The sequence below is a fragment of the Carassius auratus genome, chromosome 1, assembly GCF_003368295.1.
Source record: "Carassius auratus strain Wakin chromosome 1, ASM336829v1, whole genome shotgun sequence".
Classification (NCBI taxonomy): domain Eukaryota; kingdom Metazoa; phylum Chordata; class Actinopteri; order Cypriniformes; family Cyprinidae; genus Carassius; species Carassius auratus.
This window is the reverse complement of record NC_039243.1, coordinates 20,747,910-20,775,359: the sequence shown is the minus strand read 5'-3', so window position 1 is coordinate 20,775,359 and position 27,450 is coordinate 20,747,910.

Sequence of the window (27,450 nt, the reverse complement as noted above, 5' to 3'; positions counted from 1 at the left end):
TATCACTTTTTATAATTCAAGGAAAAATATTCTCTGGCCATGAAAACATTATCCTATCATTATGATAAATTTAGTTTCTAAATTTAAAGCTTGTAGCTAAAGACCAAAACATTTCAGTGACTCGTAATGTGAGTGGGGTGGAGTCCAAGCCAATAATTTTATATATGGGTTTTTAATAATTCAACTAGTAATACATCAAACTACAAATCACACAGAGTAAATATGCGTACGAAAATACAGAAAAATAAACATTTACAAGACATAACGGAATCCAAATAAAAGAGAGAGAGAGAGAGAGAGAGAGAGAGAGAGAGAAGTGGAGAAAGCGAGAGAGATCACAGAATGAGCTCAGGTATGAAAATCAGTCAGTAAACCTTAGTGAAACCAACAACGAATCAAATAATAGCAACACTTTAAAGCAGCATTTAAATCTCCATAGAAAACGATACTTGCATGGCCCAGTGGGTGAGCGTGGTACCGGCGACGCACGTGTGATGTCACGTGGTCCTTTGAAAACTGCGCGCGTGGGCCGGAGGCCGTGTGACGCGCGTGCAAGCTGCGCTGGATCTCGGCGTGAGCGTGGAGTCACGTGTTCCTTTGTTGCAAAGAGGTGTTCGTTCATCTTCGCGCGGTATTTGAAAGGTTCAACAAACAATGTTCCAGAATTCGTCTTCATTGTGTGGAGAGGCGAATAGTTGAATAAACTTAGTAAAGAAAAGAAAACAACGAAAATGAAAGTTTCCAAATGAGCCATGAAAATGGCTTTCTTCTCCTCAGTCCGTGTGCTGAGGGGGGAGGAGAAAATGAGCGCGGCCCAAGGCCGCGCGGAGCGGCGTGTCCGAGAACCAAGAACAAGAGAAAAGAACTAAAAACATGGGCGGGCCTTGTTCGGTCAACTCTTATAGATTGAGATGGTTCCCGCCCCTTTTTGCGTAAACAGCCAATGAACATCCGCGATCTAAAGCGGCGGGAATGTTCCTTTGTCTCTGGAACCAACCCCCTGATGATTTAGGGCTTGTCCGATTTCATCAGGAATATTAAAGCAAGTTCATTATTCCAGATCAAATACATTTTTCATTACTTTGCTCTAGATAAATGGGTCTGTCAAAGCATGACGATTTGAAAAACACCAAACAATATATATATATATATATATAAAACTGATAGAAACACGAAGTTACCTTCAAATGCAGAATTACACACATTTAAAGATTAACACACGATAATAAATTGCAGATAGTCCCAATTTATATGGGAAACATCTAATGTACCAAAAGGAAACAATACTATATATACACATTTAGACTACATTTGACCATTCTTTCCTAAGGCTTAGATTTCCTGTTCTGTTGCCCCGTGGGGTCATAAAGCTTTACGACCTGGTCAGGAGAGGGGGTTGCAGAAAACATGGCTCTCATGAGAAAGAGTTAGACTGAATTCAAACATTTCCACTTATAAGTCAGCACTTTAACCATTTACCCAGGATTAACCATTTTTATGCAATACACAAACATTCAAAATACATATTAATAAGGACTTACAAAAGCAAGGAACTCTAAGAAAGGTTTCTCTTTGTGTTTGTGTGTGTGTTAAGGAATTTGGGGGGGTTTTCAGGTTTCCTTTGAGGCTCGCATGGGTATCGTAAAATAATTTAAGTCCAGCCAGGCTGGCGCCAGGCCAGGCCAGGGTTTATTTGTAAAACAGAATTTAACCCATGAATCGCTGACCTGCATATCTGTTACACTAACGCGAAGTCTTGTTTTGCTCCGGCTAACATTTCCAAGCGTTATTTCCCGTGTTTGATTTCCTGTTACCAGTACTGTTTTGTTTACCGTCTCTTGAACCTTTGCTGCCTGCCTCTTGACCTTGGATTGTTTATTGGACTCTGAATCTTGCCTGTTTCCCCTGAACTTCTGCTTGTGTTTGACGACGATTCTGGTTATCTCTACTGTTGTGTTTGCCGGTCCTGATCCCTGCCTGTACGACCTCGAGTCTTTCAATAAAGCCTGCTAAATGGATTCCATGTCTGATGACTTGTTACAGAAGACTTCGCCACAACCGAATCCAGCGGCTTACGATCATCTGTGTGCTACCATGGCAGCCCAGGCAGATCAGGTCGCTGCTAATCAACATCAATTGAATCGTCTCACTTCCATCACGGAGGAACTGGTAAAGGCTGTTCAAAACCTCCACAGCCCTGCTGTGACGTCAACCCCACCTGCAGCGGTCACCGCTTCCCACATGGCAGGAACGCCAACTCACGTTAATCCTCGACTGGCTTACCCGGAGAAATTTGACGGGGACTCTACCAAGTGTAAGGGCTTCTTACTACAGTGCTCGCTGTTCGTTGAACAACAACCCACCCTTTACACCACTGATGCTGGTAGGATCGCCTTCGTGTGTTCATTATTAACGGGAAGAGCTTTGGAATGGATAACGGCTGTATGGCGCGAGGATGGAACGGCGTTCACCACTTTCACTGACTTTCTGATACGTTTCCGTGAGGTGTTTGATCACCCCCGAGAGGGGAAAGGAGCGGGTGAGCGGTTACTTGAATTATCGCAGGGAGGATTAACAGCAGCGGAATATGCCTTGAACTTTCGCACTTTGGCTGCTCAGACGTCATGGGTGAGTGACACGCTGAAGGTATTGTTTCGCAAGGGGCTTAATCACGAACTGCAAACCGAACTCGCTTGCCGTGATGAGGGGAGAACTCTGAGTGATCTTATTTCACTTACTATAACCATTGATAACTTGCAACGCTCTCGCCGTGTCAGTGCTCCACGCCTCTTCCCCGCTGCGGTAATGCGACCCGTAGAGACTACAGAGCCCATGCAGATAAACTCCTATCATCTGACTGAGGAGGAACGTCACCGCCGCAGGGTTAACCGACTCTGTCTCTACTGTGGCGCTCCGGGACATCTACGAATCACTTGTCCCACTCGCCGCTCTTCTTACACTCCGAAATCGGTGAGTTTACCTTTTAACTGTGTGTCAGTCCCTCTGATAATCAAGACCGGCAAGGTTCAAATAGCCACCACTGCTTTACTTGATTCAGGAGCAGCTGGGAATTTTATCTCTGAGGAATTTGCCAGAGGGAATAACATCTCTTTAATTTCATGCACTAATTCTCTGTCTGTAGCCACAATAGATGGGCGCCCTTTGGGGTCTGGGTTGATCACTCACCGCACCCAAGATCTCCAAATGTTAACCGGCCTGCTACACCAAGAAACCATTCAGTTCTACGTGCTCCCTGTATCTAACACCCCTGTTATTTTAGGATTGCCCTGGCTCAGACTGCATGATCCTCAGGTGTCGTGGAGAGAAGGACAAATTCTTAGATGGAGCACCCAGTGTCAGAAATCATGCCTCTCGACCATCTCTCCCATGACGGTACAAGTTGTCACATTAGACTCAGAGACCACCAGCATTCCCAATCTGCCCAAGGAGTATCACGATCTCGTCACCGCCTTCAGCAAGGTACAGGCGAACACATTACCACCACATCGCAGCTATGATTGTGCCATTGATCTCATTCCAGGTTCATCACCACCCCGGGGTCGAATATTCCCATTATCATTACCCGAGTCAGAAGCTATGGCCAAGTACATCAAGGAGGAGCTGGAGAAGGGGTTCATACGTCCATCCACCTCTCCTGCTTCAGCTGGCTTCTTCTTTGTCCGCAAGAGGGATGGAGGTCTGCGCCCTTGCATCGATTATCGTGGACTCAACGAAATAACAGTAAAGTTTCGCTATCCTCTACCACTGGTGCCCTCTGCTTTAGAACAGTTACGTACTGCACAGTACTACACCAAATTGGATCTGCGCTGCGCATACAACCTCATCCGCATTAGGGAGGGGGACGAGTGGAAGACAGCTTTCTCAACCACCAATGGGCACTACGAATACCGGGTGATGCCGTTTGGACTGGTCAATAGTCCTTCGGTTTTCCAATCCTTTGTCAATGACATCTTCAGAGACATGCTAAATAGAACTGTTATCATATACATTGACGATATCTTAATCTATTCAGATACCCTGGAGGAACATGTCCAACATGTGAGAGCTGTACTGCAAAGACTCATTGAACATCAACTCTATGCTAAGGCGGAGAAGTGTGAATTTCATACCACCTCCACCACCTTCCTGGGGTACGTCATCAGCCCAGAGGGGGTCGCCATGGATGAGAGCAAAGTCAATGCCGTTCTCAAGTGGTCAGTACCAGGGACACTAAAGGAGCTTCAACGCTTTCTGGGGTTTGCTAATTTCTATCGCCGTTTCATCAGGAACTTCAGCTCTGTGGTTAGTCCCCTCACGTCTCTGGTCAAGAAAGGAGCCCATCGGTTACACTGGGCTGAAGCTGCTCTTCAAGCTTTCCAGGAACTAAAGAGAAGGTTTGTGACCGCCCCCATACTCCATCATCCTGACCCTTATCTCCAGTTTCTCGTCGAGGTGGACGCCTCCAACACTGGTATCGGGGCTATTCTCTCCCAACGCCAGAGTTCTACCGGTAAACTCCACCCTTGTGCCTTTTACTCCCGCAAGCTCAATGCTGCTGAACGTAACTACGACGTGGGAGACCGTGAACTTCTCGCTATGAAAGCAGCCTTCGAGGAGTGGAGACACTGGCTGGAGGGGGCCAACTTTCCTTTCACCGTACTAACCGATCATAAGAACCTCGAGTATTTGCGCTCAGCCAAGCGCCTCAATCCACGGCAGGCCAGATGGTCACTGTTCTTCTCTCGATTCGACTTCTCAGTTACCTACCGTCCAGGCTCCAAGAACACCAAGGCAGATGCGCTATCCCGTATTCACGAAGATGAACAGATTCCATCCGAACCAGAGTCCATACTCCCCTTCAAAGTAGTCATTGCACCAGTACAATGGGACATCATGACGCTTATCCAACAACACAACTCTCAACACGCACCTCCAGCAGCTTGTCCTCCTGGAAAAGTTTACGTACCACCTACCTTACGTGATCAAGTTCTCAACCACACGCACTGCTTGCCCGCATCCGGTCATCCAGGTATCACGGCTACCATTCACCTGCTTCAGAACCGGTTCTGGTGGGAATCATTACCCAAGGACACTGTAACTTTCATCCAACAATGCCAGACCTGTAATGCACACAAGACTCCCCGCCAATTGCCAGCCGGATTGCTGCAACCTCTCCCCATCCCACAACGACCCTGGTCCCATCTGGCGATAGACTTCATCACTGATCTACCTGTCTCTCAGGGTAACACTGTTGTTCTGACTGTAATTGATCGATTCTCCAAAGCCTGTCGCCTAATTCCCCTACCTACATTGCCTACTGCTCTACAGACCGCCGAACTACTCTGTAACTGGGTCTTCCGTCTCTACGGACTACCGGAGGATATCGTCTCCGATAGAGGTCCCCAATTTACCTCCCGTCTCTGGAAAGCCTTCTTCCAAGCCCTCAATATAAACGTTAGCTTGACCTCTGGTTACCACCCTCAATCCAACGGCCAGGTCGAAAGGCTCAATCAGGAAATCACCCGGTTCCTGAGATCATACTGTAGCTCCAACCAAGAAGATTGGGCACGGTTCCTCCTTTGGGCTGAGTACGCACAAAACTCCCTGGTCAAACCAGCTACTGGTATAACTCCCTTTAAGTGCATCCTAGGCTATCAACCACCCATGTTTCCCTGGTCCGGGGAACCCACCGATGTACCCGCCGTCACGGACTGGTTGCAACGCAGTGAGGAGACTTGGAATCAAGCTCACGTACACCTTCAACGAGCCATCCGCCATCAAAAAGAACATGCCGACCACCGTCGTCGTCCTGGGCCTATATACCAACCCGGACAATGGGTGTGGCTCTCTACCCGAGATCTCCGTCTCCGACTACCCTGCAAGAAACTAAGTCCAAGGTACGTGGGTCCCTTCAAGATAACACATCAGATCACTCCTGTTTCATTCCGTCTTGCATTACCTGACACCTATCACATCTCTCCCACCTTTCATGTATCTCTGCTCAAGTCCGCTGTGGCCCCTGGAGTGGAGGGAGAGGGGAGGTCCCGTGAGCAGAGTCCCCAGCCCGTCCAGATCGAGACTGAGGAAACTTACCAGGTGCGAGAGCTTCTTAACTCCAGGCGTCGAGGACGCATCCTGCAGTATCTGGTCGACTGGGAGGGGTACGGTCCGGAGGAACAATCTTGGGTCAACGCTGACAACATACTAGACCCCAACCTCATCACGGAGTTCCATCGGTTACACCCGGAGAAACCGGCCCCTCGACCACGCGGTAGACCTCGACGTCGGCTACCATCTCGCGCCAGGAGTCGCTCGCAGGGAGGGGGCTCTGTCACGGAGACGAACCCCGTGATTCCCTCTACTGGCCAGCAGAGGGTCCCATCCCCGGAATACTGACTCTCACACTCACCTATACTGATTCGCACTACACTACCCATCAGCCCCGCACATCTCACTCTGATCATCACACAGGTGGAGCTCATTGGCACGGGTACATAAGCTGCACAACTCCATTAGCCTAACGCGAAGTCTTGTTTTGCTCCGGCTAACATTTCCAAGCGTTATTTCCCGTGTTTGATTTCCTGTTACCAGTACTGTTTTGTTTACCGTCTCTTGAACCTTTGCTGCCTGCCTCTTGACCTTGGATTGTTTATTGGACTCTGAATCTTGCCTGTTTCCCCTGAACTTCTGCTTGTGTTTGACGACGATTCTGGTTATCTCTACTGTTGTGTTTGCCGGTCCTGATCCCTGCCTGTACGACCTCGAGTCTTTCAATAAAGCCTGCTAAATGGATTCCATGTCTGATGACTTGTTACACCCACACAGTGACGTAGACACGTGGAGGCGTGTTTAAAGTAGGCATTTTAGGAGGTTGTGGACAAGTCTTAACTTTTATAAAGAATATTTCTTTGGATTTGAGACTATAGTCTTTGCAACTTGACATATTTTATTTATGCACCAAGAGCTTGTAACACCCCAAATAGAAAGGAATTTAAATATAAATTTAAATATATGACCCCTTTAATAGATAGCCAGTGCAGAGACTTTAAAATTGGTGTAATATGATCATATTTTCTTGACCTGGTAAGGACTCTAGCCGCTGCATTTTGGACTACCTGTAGCTTGTTTACTGAATATGCAGAACAACCACATAGCAGTGAACTACAATAGTCCAGTCTAGAGGTCATGGGTGCATGAATGAGCTTTTCTGCATCAGAAACAGATAACATGTTTCATAGCTTGGAACTGTTTCTAAGATGGAAGAATGTTGTTTATTAAACATGGGAAATATGTATTTTAAAAGTTGCTGTCTAATATAACCCCCAGATTTTTGATTCCAGAGGAAGTAAGAGTACATCCATCTAGTTGCAAATTGTAATCCAAGATTTTCTGTGTACTGCTTTTTCAATAATTCAATAGGATAAAATTATTGATCATCCAATATTTTACATTTTTTAAATACACTCTGTTAGCTTAGATAATTAAGAAGTTTATTCTAGTCTTGTTGAGATATATAGTTGAGTATCATCAGCATAACCATGGAAACTAATTCCATATTTTCTAATAATATTACCAAGGGGTGACATGTATATTGAAAATAGCAGAGGACGTAGGACAGATCCTTGTGGCACTCCAAACTTTACTGGTTGATTCCCAATTTAAATAAACAAAGTGGTAGCAATCGGACAGGTAGGATCTAATTCTAAACCATCTTAAAGCCTGTCTTTGAATGGCTTTATAGTTTTGTAATCGATCTATGAGTATGTCATATTCTTTAGTGTCGAACGCAGCACTAAGATTAAGTAAAACTAGCAATTAGATGCAACCTTGTTCTGACGCAAGAAGCAACTCATTTGTAAAAATAACAAGTGCAGTTTCTTTGCTATGATAGGACCTGAAACCTGACTGAAATTCTTCATAGATAACTTTTTTGTTGTTGTTTATAAGGAGGAGCATGATTTGGAAGACAACTTTTTCAAAATGTTTAGACATAGACATAAGATTTGAAATGGGTCTGTAATTTGCCAGTTCATTATGATCTAGATTCTTAATAAGAGGCTTAATAACCGCCAGCTCGAATGGTTTTGGGACGTGACCTAAAGATAACGATGAGTTAATAATATTGAGAAAATGGTTCTTCTGCTACAGGTAACAACTCTTGCAGTAATTTAGTGGGTACATGATCTAATAGGCATGTTGTTGGCTTAGGTGCAGTGACAAGTTTGTTTAATTCATCCTGTTCTATATTTGTAAAGCACTGCAGTTTTTCTTTGGGTGCGATGAATGGGCATTACTTTTGTACCTTGGCCTTTTTCAATTTGAAAGGGGCAAAAGCTTCTAATGTAATAAAGAATATAGTGCCCATGTTGCTAGTCATTTCATCTAATTTAAATGTTTTTGTGGGTACACAGAGCAGTTGAGATAAATCAGGCAGGTTATTTGTAAATCTGTCTTTGGTGTCTGAAACAATAGATCTGCCCGAACGATAACGCAGAGCCATATAGTTAATATCAGTAATATGCAGCATGCACAATACAAGGAAATGGACAGTAACATTATCACTTTGATGTAAATTAGTCCATTCAGTGTTTATCAGTCAACCAGTTCAGCCATTTCTATGGCATAATTATGCCTGTATTCTTCATGTTATTTTCTGGGAAATGAACCAGGCTTTTTGGAGTCCTGTCAAATTGAAGTATAATATTGTGACAATTAAATACCTGAATGAAGATGTTACATATGCAGTAACTGATAAACATGTCTCAACCACCAAGACGATTTGAGAGCTGAACATGTAAACAGCCGATATGTTATGCTAGCATGAAACAGGTTTTGACACCTGATGCTGTTTAAGCTTATGTTCTTTTTAAATGTTATTCTTTGACTTTTTACCATATATTTTATTTATAAGACAGTGCAGAGAGATAATTTGGGGAGAATGGCATCAAGATATGACAGAACCTGGACGTGAAATTGGGCCATTTAAATGAGCAAACGTCCACTCATTTTTCTTCTCCAAAGATTTATTTTACATTTTTGACGATGCAAACCCAATATGCTCTCATTAGAAGCACATGCCTTAACTGTGTGGGTCTCCAAACAGCTATCATAAGAAAGAGTGTTTCTTGTATTACTTAACGTTAATTAACTAATATGCAAAGACTACTTTGGGCTTGACTTTGTATATTCTGGGAATAGTTATTAGATGAGCAGCTGTGTTGAGACTGATGTTTAGCACAATAAATATAGGATGATTTTTATTTAATTAAGAAATTTATCAGACGTTTGATTTTGAATAGCAGCTTAATGAGCTGTAATAGGAATATTAGGTCATTCCAAACATTGTTCCACAATGTTGTAAACCTTGTAAATACATTCAGCATTTAGGTGAAAGCAACTAGATTTTTTTTTTTTTTTTTTTTTGTTTAACGCTTGTGCATTAAAAAAAATAAATAAAATAATAATAATAATAATAATAATAATAATAATAATAATAATAATGATAATGAATTATGTTTTCCTCGTGTTTTCAGTTGAGTCTCGACTTTATGCTTGCCTTTTATTGTGCTTGCGAATAAAAAGGTTACGTGAGAAATAACATAAAGGTTGCTTTGATCATTCTAAATTAGAGAGCTTTAAACTAACTAAAATAAAACTAACAAGCAAGGTGAAGCCTCACCAATTTTTGTAGACTGAGCAAAAATGAATAATGCGTACAAAAAAACAAAAACAAAAAAAAGTTAGATTTGCTTGCAGCATTTTCGTTTTTTGATTTTATAAAGCTGTTTGTCATATATTGGTGGCATTCAGTGTGTTTACATTATAAAAAACATACTAAAATACTCAAATATTTGTCCAAGAGGAAAATATTGCTCCTTACTAAAGAAGCCAATTTCTGACACTGGTTGTGGAGATTGTTTGGAGATGCAGGAGTAGTTTTGCTCTGTGCCATTTTACTTCCAGGCAACTGGGCCCAATCAAAACGTCATCCCTGTGGATTTACACCGTTCATCCTCAGCTATAAGCACAGCAGAACACAAACTCAGCATGTGGAATGTGTGCTACACTCCATTTGTGAATGCTCAGAGGGATTCAGGTTCACCCTGGTAAAAAGATTCTAGGAGGTTGATGTGACAGCCATACTGAACTCAAAACATCCTACAACTGTGGATGACAGAAAGGACATGAGGCACACTGGGACAAAGAAAGACTTGCTGGGTAAATCAAGATTAATGTTGGTAGGTCAAATCAAATTGGACTTGACTGATAACATCTATTATTGAATATTAATTTGGGTACAATACTTTTTAATGTTTTAGTTTTAGTTTTCCTGAATATTATATTTGCACTAATTAGTTTAAACCAGGGGTGCCAAATTCAATTCCTTGAGGGCCTGAGCCCTGCAGAGTTTAGATTAAACCCTAATTAAATACACCTGGTTCAACTAATCAAGTACTTCAGGCTAATTTGAAAATTACATGGTATGTTTGTTGGTGCAGGGTTGGAGCAAAACTGTACAGGGCTCTGGCTCTCTGGGAATTGAGTTTGTCACCCCTGCTTTAGAACTTTAGATCTGATGTGTGTGTTTTTTTTTAAACAATATATTTTGTAGTAATAAAGAGATGATATGTTTTTCTAATTAAAACAACATATTTCTCATAATAATGAGATGTTATGAGATGAGAATCACCTCAAATAAAGATGTATATATATATATATATATATGATAAAGATAAAGATATATATATATATATATATATATATATATATATATATATATATATATATATATATATATATATGATTTTAACTATATAAAATCTCATTATAATGAAACAAAAACCTTGTTTTTATGACAAAATATGTCGCTACTATAAAACATTGTTTTAATAACATATATTGATATTACAAAAAAAAATGTTTAATGAGAATAATATGTAATTTTAACAACATCTCATTATTATGAGAAAATATAAACAACATTGCATCTAATTGAGTGGCAGCAAGATGAAGCTATTATGGAAAGGGTCGTTACATTTCCGACGAGTGCTTGCAGTGTTCTGCCAATCACAATGCACCTGGTATGTTGGGCAATCAGAGCAGACTGTTCTTGTCAGAAAGGAGAGCAATGCGCCACCGTAAAATGGGATATTTATATCACAATGTTTCTTATTATTTGCATCTTCTTAAAGGGGTCGTATGATGCTTTTTAAAATATCATTATTTTCTGTATTTGGTGTAATGTTCAAAAAAACACATTGTCTCAAATACTGTAAATTATTGTAGGTCCTCTGTGCCCCGCCTCTCTCAAAGGTGTTGTTTTCTACAAAGTCCCTCCTTCCGACAAGCACAGTCTGCTCTGATTGGCCAACTGACCAAGTGCATTGTGATTGCCAAACACTGCAAGGACTCGTCGGAAATGTAATCTGCTTTCCACAATCGCGAGCTTCATCTTTCAAAATAATTGTAAAGACAGTAAATAATGTCCTTAGCTTTTCCATCAGTTCAAGCCCGAAAGAGCCACAGAGTGGCATGACAGACACAGTGATGAAGCTTGTATTTGTTTGCAGTACTGTTAAGACAGCTGCCTCCACTGTGTGACCCAGTCTCTTTCTCTCATGCAGGCACACACACACACACGCGCGCAATGTGCAAAAGTCCACATATGAACATTAAATAGAAAATACTTAAACTAATAACAAAACATACTTACAGTGGCAGAAGCTCCAGACTGTTGTAGCGAAGTTAGAATTACCTCCTCTCTTGGGTTCATGAAACAGTTGTCCATAAAATACATTGCTGTTCTATTGTAAGTAATCTTAAAGATTCCTAAATGCATCTTTCAGAAGGCCGAATAAAGTGCTTTTGTTTTCGTCTAGATACACGCAGCATCTCCCTGACATGGCTACTTTAACACTAACTGTGGTTACTGAAACCATGTCTTATTTCTTTGCGTGAACATTTGGGTGGCATTACGACAATATTTCCACATAGTGACGTAGACACGTAGTGGGAAGTTTGAATAAGCCATTTTAGGGGGACGTGGCAGAGTCTTAACTTTGATAAAGAATATCTTGTTGGATTTGAGACTTTAGTCTTTGCAACTTTGTCCCCTTGGAATTATAAGGTTCTATCTGCGTTCTGAGCAGTTTTGAGATATTGAGCTTCAAAGTTTTTGTGTTCCATAGACTTCTGTAGATAGAACCTTTTTGTTTTTTTCAATATAAAAATCTCAAAATGTATACAACTTAAAAAAACACATCACATAATGTAAATAAGTTGTCACAGAATAAGAATATGTGAATAACTCAATTTTGACAAAAATGTCAGATAGAACCTTATAATTCCAAGGGGACGACTTTACAAATCTTCTTCATGCACCGAGAGCTTATAACACTTAAAATTTAAATTGCATCATATGACCCCTTTAAGACAAATGGAAACAAATTTGGTTGATTTTTAAATCAGTTCAGCTAAGAGAAAACCTTTTATCCACCAAAGGCTGTTAGATTTTGTATCTAAATTCAGCAAATGTTGTAATATTACAACTTGTTCATGCTTATTCATTTATTTGGTTAAAATGCCCAATTTAAAATGATCTTAACATTTGAAGTGACTGGCAAATAAAAAGAGGTTCTCTGAAATTAAGCATGTGCATTTTTATTTGTTTGCGCTGTGGGTCACATTTAGACATACTCACCTCTATTAAGTCTGCTCTATCAACTGGTTATGCATCTCCCAATTTTGGGGAAGTCGTGGCCTAATGGTTAGAGAGTCGGACTCGCAATCGAAGGGTTGTGAGTTCGAGCCTTGGGCTGGCAGGAATTGTGGGTGGGGGGAGTGCATGTACAGTTCTCTCTCCACCTTCAATACCATGACTTAGGTGCCCTTGAGCAAGGCATCGAACCCCCAACTGCTCCCCGGGTGCTGCAGCATAAATGGCTGCCCACACTTTGAAGGGCTCCACCTTTGCAGGATTTCCTAATTGCAACACCAGAGCTTCCTGATTAGTGCTCTGTTGCATAGCATTGGTGTGAGAGGAGAGTTGATGAGAGGAATATCCTGCCAGGATAGGTGGAGCCAGAATTGCTCATTTTTGATTTTATGTTTTACGTCATAATGGAGGAGACGGTGATGTGACTACCTCAGGCTTAGCCAAGACCGAGACCAGGTAAGATACACTGGTTTGCTGCGTCCTATGTCAGATTACAACTTTAAATGCAGGTACTGGCTTGGAGCTTATTTGAATAATGTAATGGTACATATGAAAACTACAAAATATACACACAGCAGTTCAAATGCTGACAGATATCTTACAAAGGTCAGATTTTATGTAGTTTATTGTCTTGACCATGGTGAGCAAATGTAGACAGTTTTGATCTAAAGGATTTAATCAGAGGCTGCTTTGGGCGGGTTCATGGGCATTGAAAAGTGACTGATGCCCTGAAGCTCACATGTCCTAAAATGTTGAAGTAAATTTTAAAATAAGCGTCATCTTTATTAACAAACTGCTTTTTTGTCTAAATGACTCCATTATCGCCTAAAATACTGTGAGAAATACTGCAAGTGGAGTGATACAAATGGTGAAATGGTTCCCGTGGTCATACTGGGTGAATATCTCATTGGAGGAATAAAATCTAATCTGAGGAACAGAAAGAAATGCTGTATATGTACATGTATATATGTAAATATATATATATATATATATATATATATATATATATATATATATATATATATATATATATACACAGAGGTGTAGTGGTGAAAAAAAGAGGTGGGTAAACTATAAATTCTGGGTGACCACATCGTGGTCATGGTAAGGTGGGCCACTGCCTACCGGTGTATGTTTATCCTGATGACATCGCTATAGGCTATCATTTGATATTACTGCCAAGGGTATCACTGGTTGTTCCCTCATATAGGTCACACAATTTGTTAAAGAGACTCAAGAAGGAATAATAAGGTTGAAATCTATAAAATTTACTAAATGACAAAAAAGAGAGAATTTTTTTTTTTAAAGAGGAATAGAGAGGGAGGCTTATATCCAGGGGTTCCAATGCAATGCACTTGTACGTAATTATTAGGGATTTTGGATTATTTTCATAGTCGATTAATCTGTTGAATATTTTTCTCAATTAATCAGTTAGTTGTTTGGTCTATAATATGTCAGAAAAATGTGGATCAGTGTTTCCCCAAATGCCCAGGAATGGTCCTCAAATGTCTCGTTTTGTCCACAACTCAAAGATATTCAGTTGACTGTCACAGAGGAGAGAAGACACTAGAACAATCCTAACAATCCCCATATACGCTGATTGGCTTCATCACTATGTCTCCTCTCCACCAGTAAGCTGGTGTGTGGTGGGCGTTCTGGCGCAATATGTGCCAATATGCACACTGGTGGTGGATGAGGAGATTCCCCTCTGTCTATGTGAAGCACTTTGAGTGCCTAGAAAAGCGCTATATAAATGTAAGGAATTATTATTATTATTATTAGTAGTAGTAGTAGTAGTAGTAGTAGTAGTATTAGAACATATTCACATTTAACAAGCTGGAATCAAATATTTTTTTTTTTACTTTTGTCTTTCATATATTTTATCAATGATACAGACTGCAATGACACAGACAGCTTCATTGCAAAAGGACATCCTTTTGGTCACGTGGTTCACGTGAGATGATTGACAGCTTTACAAACGGATGATATTGCACTGATTTCATTGCTGACGCAAATTAATAAGAGGAGAGTAATCGCTAGCTCTGTTAGATGTTTTAGTTCTTCAGATCGCATAAATCAGTGTGAAATGAATAGAAATATTATTCTGTATGACGAAATATTTTACAAACATTTCATAAACATTTCATAAACTTATTATCTCTTCAAATGTGTGTACCATTGGACTATAGCCCTGGCTGATCGTGGATATTGTGTGTATGCGAACACAAATAAACCTGAGATGAGATGAATGGGTGCTGTATAAGTGATGATTTATGTTAAAAATAGCGAACGTTATTATTATTATTAATTGCCTGATATCCATTTTTTTAATTTTTATGCAGTCTGTTACATGTCATTCATTTTGAACAAATCTTTAATATGACTCAGGACTACCGAGTTGTCTCAGAGAGGGATTCGTTCATTTTGTGTTGACTGCACATGCGGATTATACAACATATAATCGGTTCTGAATCGACAGGTGAGGTCTGAGTCTTTTATTCTTCATGTCAGTCCCATAGAGATGGGAAGAGAAAAGATTAGTTCATTTTGCTGAACGAGACTCAAAGATCCGAGTCAGTAAAATGATCCGAACTTCCCACTACTACTGGCAACACCGCAAGCAATTGGTCAACAATGACAAGTTGCAGCACATTATGAAAGACTTAATCTTTAACAACAAACAACCTATGAAACTAATAATGAACAATATGAAACTACAACGACATAAGCTTAATTTAAAATGTCATAGGAACTGGAGGGGTGGATAAACTCAATTTAGAGGTGGATAAACGCATTTTGGAGGTGGGTAAACGCTATTTCTGAATTTTGGGAGGTGCGTAAACGGCGTTTACGTGCGTTTAGCCTCCACTACATCAATGTATAACCATATATATATGGTTGCCTTGATTTTACCAAGTTAGACCCCTAAACCTAACCCTACCCATAATTTATTCCTAAAATCAGTGGGAATTGATAGTTGTTTAACAGCACCTAACCCTGATTGTAAGCCTAAAACAGATATTTCCTGAAAAGTTATATCTCTATTCTGGTTGATTGGAATGTATGTTCTTGGTGAAATCATGCTCACCATATATATAAATCATCACGAGTTGACATTGAACTGAGCCGTCGCGCTGATTTTAAATCAGTAGCGTTCAAGGGCTCCGACTTGCAAAGTTCCAAGCCAAACTTTGAGTTGAATGAAATTGGGTAATTTCTCAACAGACCGAATCCTCCTGCGGCAGCTGGTAATCATGGTATCATTATCACTGATTCTGTCTCCTGCATCTGTGTGAGTTTTCAAGCGATAGTGAAATTCATGGACAAGTTACCATGATTCAAATGAACTCCTTCATCCCGTAACTGTTGAAACGCTCAATTCAATGAGCAGAAACATTCTCTGAAAGTGTCGCTATGTGGGAGCCGCTGTGCCAGGGACATCCAAAATAATTGGCTCAGTGGGGTCTTGCTTTATTTCAAGTCAAGCGATTCAAGGGCAACAGATGTTGCAAAGTTAGAATTACATGTGTTTGTATGGTAATTTTTATTTGTATTTGTATTATTATTATTTTTTTTTTGTAACAGACGCTCATTATTTAGCTAATAGATGCTGTGGGTGGACATGTCACATTCGGTGTTCCCATGCACTGATCAAATGGTAGCAATCGTTCTCAGCCATGTCTGCATGTTCTATTCTGCTTGTCAATGGTCTGATTTTTTTCTTCTTCTTTTATGCCACTTTTTTAATGCCTCAAGCTGCATGAAAATGTAGCTGGATGGCTTGTCTAAATGCATCAGCATATGCTGTTATGATTCCTTAAAGAAAATGGAAAATGGAAAATGGAAAATGAAGGCAGATTTTTTTTTTTCCTCACATACAATATCAATTCACCATTTACTGGTAAAATGTTTACAATGTCACAAACATTTTAGATCTGCTCATTCGAATCCTCATATGAAACCATATGCTATTCTCCACTTTAATTTTGTATATTTGTATTGAAATTTTCATCAATCACAATTCTGTCAAGTAAAAATTAATAAATAAATACACACAAAATCACAATTAATGTTCTGTTTGTGTAAATCAAAGCATTATTTGCACAATAATATTTAGACATTATTTTAGCTACAATAATGCAACCTAATTCAGGTTGTTATTATTCTTTTTTATCATTATTTCGTTTAAAATCCGGTTGGCTTCCCAAGTTCCCTTGCGTTTGAAAGGGCATTTCTGTTTCACTGTATGCTTTCGATTAAAATTTTTTGCAGATGTGCCAATTAGCTGACAGACCTTTGCATTTGCCCCCAGGTTAAACAACAAGTCCAACAAGATTCATCTGGCAATACTTTCTGCTGCCGTCCAAGCAGAAAATAAAGGACTTCTTCAGCCGAAGAAAATTCAAATTATTAAAGCTTTGTACTGTATTATATTGAAAAAATATTGAAAAAATATTGAAAAAAGTTTCAATATTTGTATTATATATACATATATAAAATGTATATATATGATACAAATATTGAAAGGTTTTTTTTTTGTTTTTTTTTCAGTCAAAAAAACATATGACATTCTGTGCCGAGAATCCCATTAATCTAATTGTAGAGAAATCAGCAGAAGCATGAGGTTGCTGTAGCTGGTAAGGTTTTTTTGTTTTTTGTTTTTTTATCCAATACTTGTTCTTGCAAGTGCACAAGTTTTATGCTGCTATAAGTAGACACATGCTTTTGTTTTAAGTGTCCCAGAAGTAACCATATCAGTGCCTGAGGACATGTGATAGATAGAGGATGGCAATCATACAGCCAAGATCTCATTACCGATGGCTGGTGCGATATTCCCTTTGGAACGTGCAGAATATGATCTCAAAGCACAGCCATTTCATGCACCCGCTCCTGAAATGAATACAAACTGGTCATTTGCATGCAGAAGGCATGCCATAACCATTTTAAAAATATGAGTTTAAGAACCAACAAGATGGTCCCATACCATTTCACTATTTCTAGTGCTCATCATGTAAACAGAACTTTGTCCCGACTCTGAGAAATAATAGATCATAGACACTGTTATGGCAGTTCATATTCGCCCAGGCCTTGTTTTTATTCCACCCCCAAAAAATCTGGATAGAGAATCAAGCCGCTCCATGTTTTCAAAGAAACTTGTGGATGTGTCTTGTCTTGTTTTGTGCACCCTGGGATATGCTAATGAACTAATGAATTATAGCTGATATGCAGTCGGAGCGTGTGTGCCGACAATTCAAACATATACTTTCCCCATTTTGTCTTCGACTCAGTTAAGCTCCTCAGTCTAGCAGGTGATTGGTTTGCTTTTAACATGCAGCCAGGCCTCATAAAACTGAGGTCTCAACCGAAAACGCTATGGGAACGGCCTTCAGCATGACCAGCTCTGAATAACATGTGTAATCAGTCCAATGAATGGGCGAGCCAGGGAGGAAGCTCTTGGAGGGAGCCTTCACAAGCGTTCCTAATGGTGCTGGCCCGCTTCTGCCAAGGCAGAGCAGCAGCTGCACTCGTGGGGTTCACAGTTGGATCTAGTGGAGGGAATGCAGAAGGGCAAGTCCCTATCTTCTTCCTAACCTGCCAGATACAGCGTCCACTCTCTGGGATCGGAAGCGCGCTTCACCTTCACAGTCACCACCACCTATACGCCGGAGCCTTTCTTTTTTCCCTGATCTCCGCACCGAAGTGTCAAGATCATGGATGAAACCATTCTCGTCCCATTTATTCATCCCTGTCTCTAATTATTATGGCAATTTAGCAGAGTTAGATGAATATGGTTACAGATCGATGCCCTGGGTAGAACAGACGCTTACGAGATATCTGAGCTTACGAGTTGACCCAGTCGGATTTAAAAGAGAAAGACAGGGTCTTCCTAATCCTCTTCAATACCAGGAGGCTCATAAACATTCGGCGGCATTCCAGCGGTTCCTCCCTTGCCATTCTCTAGCTCAGGGGCCTGCTGGGCATGACCAGCCCCGGCCGTGTACCAGCTCCTCATACAGAGAGGGTCAAAAAGTGAAAGTCAACTCTCGAGCTCCCCCTCAATGGGGCTGAGGTTGGTGGCGCTCTAAGCTGGAGTCTTCCAATACGAGGCCCGATCTGAAAGTCTTGCTTCAGTCCAGGAGGCCCTCAACAAAGCGTTCCTGACAACCAACATCCAAGACCACTGAGAGTTACCCCTACTGGGGAAGAGCGGGGTGCACTGCATAACATGGTGTCCATCTCTCCTCAGAGCCCTCAACAGCAGTTAGTTCAGTTGTTCCCTGCCGGTCCACCGCTTCAGGGCACTAAGCTAGCAGCTCAAAGTACATCAAGAGACTGGTTCCTTTAGTAGACTATTTAGCAGCATGGAAGCTACTGCCAAATGTGTCTTTTTGGGTCCTGCAGATTGTAGAAAAAGGTTATCACATTCAATTCAGCGTTCTGCAGCTGCCTTTCAACAGGGTCTTTCCCACACTAGTGGGCTCCTTGCAGGCTCTGATATTGGAACAAGAAGTAAACACCCTTTTGAGGAAGGAGGCCATCGAGGTGGTCCCTCTTCATGACAAAGAGAAGGCCAGTCACTCACTGTCAAGCAGTTTCAGAAACTATTGGGGTTAATGGCAGCTGTGACCAATGTTTTACCTCTTGGCCTGCTGTACATGAGACCCCTACAGTAGTGGCTCAAGACCAAGGGGTTCTCCCCGAGGGGAAACCCACTTAGCATGATCAAGGTCACGCGGCGATGCCTACATGCCTTAGACATGTGGAGGAAGCCTTGGTTCTTGTCTCAGGGCCTGGTACTGGGAGCTCCTTGTCGCCGTGTAACGCTAGCAACAGACACGTCCCTCACCAGTTGGGGTGCGGTCATGAGTGCACTGGCATGAGTGCAGAGGCATCTGACATGGCATATAAACTGATGCTAGTAGTATTTCAAGCATTGAATAATTTTCTCCCAGACCTAAGAGGTCACCATGTGTTGGTGCGCACAGACAACACAGTGGTAGTCTCTTATATCAACCACCAAGGAGGTCTGTGTTCGCTAACCATTTACAAGCTGGCACGTCAGATACTTGCGTGGTCCCAGGGCAAATTCCTTTTGCTAAGAGCAGTAAATATTCCTGGGTATATGAATATGGGAGCAGACATCCTGTCGAGGCAGGGGGCGAGGCCCAGGGAACGGAGGCTTCACCCCGAGGTGGTGAAGCAGATATAGACTATATGTGGTCAGGCTCAGGTGGATATGTTTGCGACTCAGATGACAATGCACTGCCCCCTTTGGTTCTCTCTAGTTCATCCAGCTCCTCTGGGACTGAACACTATAGTGCAGACTTGGCCGAGGCTTTGTCTGTATGCTCTTCCCCTGATCTCTCTGCTCTCGGGAGTTCTGGTGAGAGTACATCTGGATGGGGTCCGTCTTCTATTAGTTGTCCCATTCTGACCAGGCAGAGTATGGTTCTCAGATCTGATCTTGCTCCCTGATGGCTCTCCATGGGAGATTCCCATCAGGAGGAATCTCCTCTCACAGGTGGAGTGCATGAAATTTCAAAGTTGTTGAGACAATCCTCCATTCCAGAGCTCCCTCAACGAGGAAACTGCGAGCACTGGACACTTACTGTGGAGAAAGGCGGACCAACTGCTTGTATGCTATGGTTCCCCTAAGAGAGGTCCCCCAAAACAGACCCTCAGTCGGTGGATAGTGGATGCCATTACTATTGCCTTTGAGTCCTCTGATCTCCCCTCACCATTGGGAGTCAAGGCTCACTCAACCCGCACTCACGCCTGGCTCTTCCGTTCTCTTGCCTTAGCTGTGCTCCTTGTATACACACTAGGGAGGGACTTGAAAGTCTGTCGGCGTGGGCATTTTTGATCCCATAGCGTTTTCAGATGCAGCTTGAGTTCCTGAAGGGGAACATCCCAGGTTACGTATGTAACCATGGTTCCCTGAAGGGAATGAGATGCTGCATCTCACGACATACTTTTGGCATCTCTGCCAGAGTTCGCTTCATTCCTGTGCCTCATTTCACTCCTTCGATCCCATAGCGTTTTCGGACGCAGCGTCTCCTTCCCTTCAGGGATCCATGGTTACATATGCAACCTGGGACATTATCTTATAAAACCCAGTGCTAGTCTATGTCAGTTTTGTTTGAGATTGGTTTTCAACTTCTCTCAAAATAGTTTAGTGATTTCTGAAGGAATGTTAGAAAACAATCATCTAAGATTAGTTTTGCAGCTTTTTATGCTCCAGTAAACATGGGAATTTTATGCCTCTAATTTTAATCTCTGTTTGTTTGGTTGAATATAAGCCATTTTACATCAGCAATGTAATATATTTTGAATGCAAAAGGACAGTCTATGAAAAAAAACGTAATCCAGGAAGCAGTTTTATTCAGTGGAAGTTGATCATGAAAAAAAAAAAAGATGTTTGGGGATTGTTTGGAGGAGTTTCAATTTAAAAGGGACTGGTTGTGTTAACAAAAAAGTAAAGACATTTTAGAGGTAGTGTCACACTATGCTGCCGCAAGGAAAACGAAGCCGAGAATAATTGAAAGAGTCTTTATTAACCCAACACAGGCGTAAATCCAAAAATGGAGAATAGAAGACACGCGTACTTGACTGGTAGACCCGACAAAAATGAACAGAAAGGACAAACACTGGGGTAAGGAATGACTAAATTAACGGGGACATGGAACACATGGGAAGACACTATACAAACCTGGAATCAAATTAACAAACCATGGGAGACAGAAACTGGGTCTCATGGGCAAAAACACACAGACAGGTCAATAATACAGACAGGTAGAGCCTTGCATTTGGTATAATATGCATTGACAAACTGTGCACAAACATTTGAATAACATTTTCCTTAAACTATAGTTCTTTAAATATGTATGTCATTGTTGATCCAAAGAAACTAATGTTCACTATACCATTAAAAAAATAAAATAAAATGGGGGTGGTAAAATAATATATTTTTGAAATAAATAAGTACTTTTATTTAGCAAGTATGCATTTTGGTGATCAAGTGACAGTAAAGACACGTATAATGTTACAAAAGATTAATATTTAAAATAAATGCTATTCTTTTAAACTTTCTCTTCATCCATGGCCATGGTCGTGGATGAATGGCACAACAATGGTCCTCAGGATCTCTGTGCATTCAAAATGCCATCAATAAAATGCATTTGTGTTTGCTGTCCATATTATATGCCTGCCCATACCATAACCCCACGGCCACCATGGACCACTCGATCCACAACATTGACATCAGCAAACCGCTCACCCACACAATGCCATACATGCTGTCTGCCACCTGCCCTGTACAATGAAAACCAGGATTAATCCGTGAAGAGAACGCCTCTCCAAAGTACCAGACACCATTGAAAGTGAGCATTTGGCCACTCAAGTTGGTTACGACATTTTAGAGCAATGGTTGATTGACAGGTGATCAATTTCTCAAAGGCTGTTGCCTTTGAGAAATTAAGGTGGATTTGCATTTTCACTCCAAATATTTCTGGCTGTTAGGCTCCATTTGCCTTTAGTGCTTGTATCACCCATGATGGATGTTAACATCAGTTGTAAAGGATTTTAGGGGTAGTTAATGGTTACAGTAAAGAATAGAATTAGTAATTTGTTGTTTAATAGGAATACTGTTCTAGGACCACCAAGGGTGTTGACTGAGTTGCAAAAGCTACATTTTCTCAACAGCTGAGACAGAACAGTGTCCTTTTATATTGTCTAAATGCTCTTATAGATCACTGTCTGTGTTTAATCTCCTGCACAATAGCATTTGCTTCTGAAAATCTGACTGGAGTCAGAGTTTGCAATGGTCCATTGGCGACTTAATGGCGTGTGAAAAGAGAAACAGAACAGTGAACTGTGAGGTGCCATGCTCTTTTCAAATGGTGAATACATGTATACATACTTTGTAGCAGATAATTTCTAGTGATACTGGATTGTGTTTACTTGTGCTTGCTCTACTCCATCAACTCACTCGGCAGTCTGAGAAATCTTTCAGTATGTGTCTCCATCACCATTCACGACAGTTGTAGTTGAAGCAATAAGTTTCACTAAACAGCTGCATCACATTAGCATGCATTTCAGAATTTAAAAAAAAATCGTATTCATCTACAGGTTTACAAGAGGTGTTGGGAGTAAAACCTTAACCCTTGTGCATTGTTCAAATTCACTACCCTTTCGTTATGTTCGGGATGAAAACATCCACTCAATTAAACTGCTGTCAGATTCATATTTTTTCTCTGCGTTTTTTTTTTTTTTTTTTTTTTTTTTTTCATAAATCTGTTAATCAACTTCATTCCTGATCAAAACTACCAAATGTTTTTAAAAAATCCGATATTTTAACTCTTTAATTGCCAAGTTCATAAACGATGTCACTAATTTGGGGGGGAAAAACACACACACAAAATGACTTATTTTCAATATAAAAGTAATTGTGGCTGGATTTCTTTAAAAAAATTTTTTTACTTTTTATAACAGTCTTGGGCATGTCAAAGATTAGTAGCAACATTGGCTTTGATGCACTTTTAGTTTTTGTGCTTTATATGGTGTCATAGCTTTGCAATCAAAAAAAAAAAAAAAAACATTATAATGGAAGTCAATGGGGCAAAGACAGCTACCAACAACAAATTAGGGAGAAAAAAATTTAATCTAATGCTGCACAAAAACAAACAATGCATCAAAGTTGATTAATAGATTTATGCAAAACAAATATAATAATAATAATAATAAAATATTTATCTGATACATTTTTACAGCAGTTTAATTTAGTGGATGTTTTCATCGACGAACATAACTAAAGGGTAGTGAATTTGCCCAGAGTTGAGTTTTTGAAAAAATTCAAAGCATTTTCCCAAAATATGGGTCAAAATAAGATTTGTCACCAAAATCATTCCATTAGCTCAAACGCAGAGAAACTTGTGGCCAAAATAAGACTCAACTTTACCCCCTAGTGGACGAAAACGTCCCCAACATTGCATAAGGGTTAATGGACATGTTTTATTGATGTTTGGTGATGACAAATACTGTAGATAGAAGCTCACCTGAAATGTCAATCATTCACATTTAGATTTGAACTCTTGGAACAAATTAAGACATTTAGTTGCAGTTTTTTTTTCTCTTTTTTTGTCTTTTTTTTTTTTTTTTTTTTTTTTTTGATGCGTATCCAGGAAGTTCCATTGCAGTTTGTACACATGTCTTCATAGAGAATAAAAATATATATAATTCAAAAGTTTTGGGTCAGTATTCATTCATTCTTTCTTTCTTTCTTTCTTTCTTTCTTTCTTTCTTTCTTTCCCAATTAACTAAATACAAGTGACAGTAAAGACTTTTATATTGTTACAAAAAATATATATTTGTTCTTTTGAACTGTGCATTTACTAAAGAATCATGAGGGAAAACTATGTTGTGGTATTAAGCAGCACAACTATTTTCAGTATGTTTAAAAATAAGAAATGTTTCTTCAGCAGATGACACTGAACACTGGAGTAATGATGCCTTTCACCCTTTCATCACATGAATAACTTACATTTTAATACAGTATATTAAATATCATTAAATGAATGCACAGACACTATTTAAACTGAACAGAGATGACATCACTGAATTCAATGATGAATTGCCTTTAACTATCATTTTGCATCATTGACACACTGTTTTCCTAATGAATGTTTTTCAGTTGCTTTGACGCAATATATTTTGTTTTAAAGCGTTATATAAATAAAAGTGACTTGACTTGACCTTAATCTGTAAGTTTACACCCACGGTGCCGTCATTTTGATTTTGCAAGCAACAACGGTGTACCAGTTTTAATATACTGTACTGTAATGGTGCAACTCTATTCTGGAAAAGGGGATGGAGAGCAGCAGCTCATTTGCATTTAAAAACACAAGCAGAAAAAAATTAAAATAAATAAATATTGTTTCTGCTTCCACTCAAAATAGGCATTTTCAAAATGATTTAATAAATGATATGTGGAGAATTTTGAGCTGGAACTTTGGGCACACCAGAGACTTATATTACATATTGTCAAAAGGGGCATAATATTTCCTCTTTTAATATATGTAATGTAGTAAATTACAAATTTTCAACTGTTCTTTTTGAACAAATAAATCAAATCAAATAAATGCAGTCTTGGTCAGCATAAAATAAAAAAAAATAAAAATAGAAAATAAAACTTTCCAATGCTTAGACCAACCCCACAACAGTTTTTGTTTTTTACAAACATTTTGGAAATTGTATTAGCATTTTAATATTTACACCCAACACTTTAAATGTGAATAACAGAGTGATAAATGTGGCCAAGCTGCTTTCTACTGTAAATAGGTGGAATGAATCTGGGCTGCAGAATGTATATTTAAATGAAGTTATTACTTATTTTGCATAAATCTTTAGTTAATTGGGTGCTCAACAATGTATATGTCAAATGCAAATAAACAGCTGTTAGTACAGATTATTCTTAGTGTTGTGCAGAACTTTGTGTGAAAAGTCTGGAAGGGTAAAATAAAATAAAAAAAAATATTTTCATTTTGGATAGCAAAGTCATTTTTGCATTAAACCATTTCAGCATCTATAAAAATATGATACTTTATCTGACATTTACAATTGAATATTAGGTTCAGCTTATTGCAAAATCCAACTTTGTGTCCTTTCAGTATGCGGATGGCCAAATTAAGCATTCAAGGGGTAGCGCATAATCACATTATACATTACACTATTGTGATGCTCGAGATTAAAAGTCAAACACTTTTCCAAATTAGAGGCAACTAAAGTTTTAAACACTTTTCACTGTCACTGTGCATGTACCTCGGGGAGACACTGATGTGTGCAATATGTTTACCTTGAGATGACTGCCCCCTCTTTAATATTCAACAAATCTAATTTGCAAAGCATACAAGGTAGCACCTGTTCTACTTGGGCTAGCAGACTGTTGTCATAAATTATAAGCTTTGGGGAAATAAAGTATATGGACCGAAGCTCTGACAACTAAGGAATGACTTAGTGCCCTGAAACACTTTAAGAACTCCATGAGACTTTAAGTGTAGGATGATGTTCATAAAGTCTGCCTATGAGCTACTATTTAAATGAGTATTATGTCCCTAATCCACAGAATTAAAGTAAAGCCATGCTCGCTAATTAGTTGTATATCCAGTGTATATAGTGTGAATCATGTTCTGGAAGTTTTTAAAACTGGGAAGTTTGTCCCTGTTTGCAGTTGAATCTTTGCAGTTTCCTGTTTCACTTTACTCACACACCAAAACTTTCTCCGAAGGTTCTTAGACTTTGTAAATCTCCCATGTGTAATGCTTCAAGCATGTAGTTGGTTGGGTTTGAACTCTTTTTATGTGCACTGCTCATTGTAATGTGTAGGATAAGGATCATTTAGCTTTGGCATTTGTTCGCTTTTCTTTTATATTCTCACATGCTGGCTTTCATGCTCACTTGAAATAGGGATTGTTATTTCCATGAAGAGGTTTTTCAGAGGTTGATTTGGGTGCTAATTTTGCATGAAGATGTAGAATCCCAGAGGATTTTTTGGTTTTGTATTATTTATTTATTTATTTGTCACCACCTGTTGTTTGGCATGCTCTTGTGACAGTGCTTCGTATCATCTTTATTTTATTTTTATTTTTTTAATGAAAGGAAAAATCTAATTAATTCATAAAAATGTGTACTTGTGAACTAGGCCTTAATCTAGTTCTCAGGTGTTTTAATTTAATGTCAACTTCGTCATGGCATGAGTGATTTCAAAAGTTTGCTGTCTGAAGTATTAATACAATTCAAAATAACCATTTCCCATATTTGAATAATTTGAATATACTGTATGTTAAAATGTCATTTATGTCTGTGATGCAAAGCTTAATTTTTAGCATCATTACTCAAAGCAAAAAGTTTCACATGCTACAATTGAGTCAAAAATGCACAGAACATTTAATATTGTAAATCACATTCAAATTTTATTTTAGAATTTACATTTTACTAATTAAAAAATTGATGTAATTTTCCATCTAATCTAGTTGTGTTTCTGTCCAACTGGATCACATGTATATCAACTTCAGTAATGATTTAAGAGACAGGAATTACAGTATTATATGGTGTGTATGGTTAATAAACAAATAAACAATAGGAAACAGAAAAGGAGTTATACTAGCTTTCAACCTATTAGTTCTCAAGAGAGCTTCCCAAATCAAACCATAGTGATGTGTTTACAAGGCCGAAGCACCTACTGCTGTTGTTATTGATTACACTGATTGTGTCTAATTGACAGATTTATGTGGCCTGAGTGTCGCTCGTTCAACCTGTCCTCTCATGGCGAGGTCAATTTGTTTATTAGCTGTCTCTCAGCATGCCAGCCAGGGAAATCAACTGGTGTGGGTATTCTGGGTGGGTAAAATGAAACCTTGGCTCCAGGTAGCCAGAGATGTTTAGATGGCTGCAAACAGAGCAGCTGTTCATGCAAAGAGCTTGACAATTAAACGTGGGAAGCACACTGAACAAAATTATAAACACAATACTTGTTTTTGCCCCCATTGTTCAGTACAAGAAATACAGTACAATAAAATTCATATTTTATACAGTACTTCATGTTTATATATATATATATATATATATATATATATATATGTGTGTGTGTGTGTGTGTGTGTGTGTGTGTGAAATCAAGCCCTCATGTTAAATCAAGCCATTACATAATTATGTTATTACTGCACTATTTGCTATCTACAC